This window comes from Silene latifolia, chromosome Y (assembly GCF_048544455.1).
Source record: "Silene latifolia isolate original U9 population chromosome Y, ASM4854445v1, whole genome shotgun sequence".
NCBI lineage: Eukaryota > Viridiplantae > Streptophyta > Magnoliopsida > Caryophyllales > Caryophyllaceae > Silene > Silene latifolia.
In genome coordinates, this window is record NC_133538.1 from 270,720,790 (window position 1) to 270,725,223 (window position 4,434).

A 4,434-nucleotide genomic window follows, 5' to 3' on the forward strand; every position below is an offset into this window, starting at 1 on the left:
CGCACACTTATCTCACACAAGTGGGAGATTGTTGGAATATGTGTCCTCAACAATAATGTGATCACATGTTTAAATCTCAAATTAAGAATACGAAAGGGATGTTAAATTAAATAGTTAACTGATCAACATTAATCGGTAACGATTGGCTTGCTAGAGTTTGTTGTTACTGTCGTAGGACGGTGGTGGTCAATCGATCCGTTAAGGTCACACCTATAGGATTATGCCCTAATCAATAAAGTTAATTAGTTGTATATTGATACAAGTTAATTAATTCCTTAAATAAGAACAATTTATGAGAGGAAATATGTATCTTATTGTAATTCGATTAAATAGGATTCGATTTAGTAGATTAATATATTAATTTACTAAATCATGTTAAGGTTTTATAAATATTTCAAGGTAGAGGTAATTAGTTATTTACATTTACAAGAGGTTGTAAATTTAACTAACTAGCTATTAGGGACCCATTATATGTTGATATAATGATAAAATATTACTCAATAAGTTGACTGAATATATTTTTATTAATTTGTCACATAATTGTTATATGATCAAATTAATATTTAATTATGTAAGATAATTAAACTTAGGACTTATAAGCATTTGTTGGACAAATATTCACTAATACAAAAAATAGCAAAGAGATCACTAATAAAAATCCGGTTATATTCTCAAACCGCTCTCTTAACATAAGAAACTGTTGATTTTCCGAAACTGGTTTCTTAAAATAAACTAAGAAACCACGTTGAATTAAAACCGATTTCTAAGCTTTTTTGAATTTATTCCCCCCTCAATCGCTTTATAACATTTTATTCATTTTTTATTCTTTTTTGTTTCTTAGCAGTTAGCATCCTTATGTCGTGGGCTATCAGTTAGCACCCCACTTCTCGCATCGCCATCGCACATAGCCACCATCAATCGCTCTCCTAACAAGACCGCCACCGCCTACTATCACTTGCTCCTGCTTCCAGCCAGTTCCTCGATAATAGGTATACAGTTTTCATCAATTTTGTTTTAAGTTTTTTATGGTTTATGGGTTATTGGATCTATTCGTAATTAGGTTGTTGTAGGATTTCCATTGTTGTCCTTCTAGCCAATTTCTATAGCTTTATTGTTGTTGTGTTTGAAGTATCAGACTTTAATTGGTTAGACTTTCTAATTAGGGTCGATCAATATAAGGGTTTGGGATTCATCTGTAATCATTTACTTTAATATCCTTGATTATATGATTGAATGCGAATTAGTGATTATACAATCTTTGATTTGCATAATTGTTGTTCTTTTCCCATTAACTCTCATAGATAATTTTGACAAATATTTGCAATGCATGACTTATGCCCGACCCTTATTGAAGAAACCATTCAGAAAATGTGCAAGAGTGGTTGGAGAATGGAGAGGTTAAACATCAAAGAACAAACCTCATACACAGTGCATTCCTACAATTAAGCTTATTAGGCAAACAGTGGTCTTATGAGTTTTGTTCAATGAATTGTTTGTTGTTTCATTGTTTGTTATATTAGACCTCAAAGATCACAGTTTACATGAAAATAGTTTTACCATTTTTGCAGCTTTCAAATCAAATTGTGGACTCCATTGTTCGGCTCCAAAATACCATCTTTATTATTACTACGATTATTACAGGTTTATATGATTACAAATTCTTATTAAGAACGGGTATATCCGTTTTAAGCTTAAGACGCGTCAAGTAGTTAGAATAAGATAAAAGCATATTGCCTAGGGAATCTCAATTTATTTGTCTTATATGCACAAGTGAGATGATACTTGACCCGTTTTATTGTTAAGGCGGATTAAGGGAGACTTACTCTTATATGATCATATGATAATGACTCCTTTATTTGTCATAATTTTCTTATGTTGACCTCTTAGTGGTATTAATTTTTACATTGCAAATGCGCAAGGCGCTGTATCCATGTTGGGTTTGTTGTTTCAAATACTAGACAATACTGGTTTTTAAAGTCATATCAGGAGTTTTGGTAATAACCCGTCACAAGAGTTGGTTTTGCTTGGGCAGGAGACTTATATGGAACTACATCGGTTGGTTATTCTCCATTTGTGGACTTGGCAATTGTGTAAGTTCCAGACTTCCAGTATTTAGAGCTTGCAGCAAGTAAAAAAAAGCTCGTCACTCCATGTACAAGTGAAAGTATGTGATATCATATGATTAACTGATATGTATTGATCTCTTACTTTCTGTTAACCCACACACCCTGCCCCCACCCCCCTCTTTTTCCTTTTGAAAATTAATAGACACCCGTAAAAACCAAGTTTCAACTTCTATCTCAATTCAATTCCGTGTTGCTGAGTACAGATGAGTTTGTGGAGAAGTCACTGCAAAGTTCTGATTGCTCAACAAAATATGACGATTTTCACAGTCGGGTTCAGGCATGGTTGTCTAAAATTAAGGTATTTTGAGTGTAGGCTTTCTAGAATGTTGATGTTATGCTGAATAAATAGCGATGAACTACATCCGTCTCAACTAAATCTTAGCAGTCTTTTTAGATAAGTCAATGTGCTTATTGTTGTATTATCTTACCCTTTAGCTGGCTTTTTGGTTGGTTAGGTTTTCTCATTGTGCCTGTGGATTGGCGGGAAAAGTCAATGTGCCAAAAAATACTCTAATAATATCTCTTGAAATCTGATTTCAGGATCAGACTTGTAAATTGGCGGGATGTTACGAGGCACAGCTACTTGTTTCGGGTATTATGTAATCTCCCTATCTTTTTTCTTGATGGCACATTCGTGTGAGAAAACCATTAAAGTAGCTCCATTACCAGTATGCACCAAGTGTGTAGAGCACAGAACAACAAAGTATTCTGTCAAAGAATGATTGAGGAAGCTAGGGTCATGTCTTTATTACATTTATCTAAGAAATAAAACAATTGTTGGTTAACAGCTAGTCTTTTAATTATGGTTGGTTATTTTAATATTTCTTAGCCTTTCGAAGAGCCAAAGATATGCGTATACTAAAGTCAGTTGCTCAAACCTTAACCTGGACTTTCAAGGAGTTTTTACTGCTTGTATTTTTCCCCTTTTGTGCAGGAGTGAGGCGAGTTTTATGACTTCGAGTTTGGGTGAAAATAAGATGATGATTTGAACGACAAAGTTAACTTGAAGAGTTGTTATTTTGCTAGATTATATAATAGGGGATAAGTTTATAAGAATTCGAATATAATTGTAAGATTGGTTTCTTTTGAAATTGATGCTAATTATGTAATTTAATTGTTGCTGTACATTTTAGTAATTATAATTTTATACATGTCTCGAATTTTTTTAATTCAATTTTTTTTTTGTTTTTAAATAAAATATAAGAGACCGGTTTTAGTCCAAAACTGGTTTCAAAGATAATATCAAAGAGATCGGTTTTACTCCAAAATCGGTTTCAAAGATAATATCAAAGAAACCGGTTTTGGCCAATAACCGGTGTCTTATTCACTGATCAAAGAAACCAGTTTTTGGTGATAACCGGTTTCTTTGACTTAACCAAAGAAACCGGTTTACATATCCGGTCTCTTAGGCTAAGACACATGTGAGCTAGAGACCGTTTATAAACTGGTTTTTTATAGCCATTTTAACCGATTTCCTTGACATTTTTTGTAGTAGTGATTATAAGACAAAAAAGGACCCATATACACTCAAGTGTACCGTCCAATATGGTGTGCATGCTTGATTTTGGTTTTGTCATTTTGTTGTTGGAAAGATGCTCCAACATCTTTATGACACACTTTATAAGCTAGCCTTCTACCTACATATTATTAGATTATTGCATGTGATATATTTGGAGAAGACAAAAATGCTCTATAAGAGCATTTTTGAACGGTACATCAAGGGGTGGAGAAAAAATTTGTTTCATTTTTACTCTACCATCTCTAAAATATTCACATGCAAAAATTCCTCTCTCATACTTAGTTTTCTTTCTCTAAAACTTGAGAAGTTTTAATCTAAATTGTTCAAGAATACTACTAATATTATTAATGTAATATATGAGGATTAGTAGTCATTTTAAGGTAGACTACTAAATAAATATCTAGCAAATATTATTTAGTAGTGATAAGGGCTAATCTTGGGTGCATCTCTTGAGGAGGGTTTCTACTTTTGAGACCAAGGTTGGAGGATCTTCCATTGACATTTAAGCTCAAGAACAAGTGAAGGTTGGAGAACTTACTTGTGCCCAAAATCCGAAAACAACAATGTAAGAACCATTGTTTTCTCATTTGATTTCTTATTAAGTTATGGATGCACTAGATCCTTAGAACTAATATTAAAATGTTAATTAGTTCACTATTAGAAGAGTCTAATAATAGATATATGAACCTAACACATACCGCCACGGTTAAAGCAAGATATCCCTCAGCTGCTACTTCCACCATCGCGGCCACGCCTATAGGAAGCTCCACCACTGAACCCCGACCCCGA

General features: G+C 33.4%; 1 long non-coding RNA gene across 1 annotated transcript; it reads left to right on the forward strand.

The window, feature by feature from the left end:
- Positions 1 to 790: 790 nt before the first annotated feature.
- On the forward strand, positions 791 to 3,292 carry LOC141633986 (uncharacterized). Its single transcript, XR_012538738.1, has 4 exons — positions 791 to 989; positions 2,033 to 2,164; positions 2,330 to 2,424; positions 2,667 to 3,292. It is a non-coding gene; the product is annotated as an uncharacterized LOC141633986 (long non-coding RNA).
- The last annotated feature ends 1,142 nt before the right edge of the window (positions 3,293 to 4,434 follow it).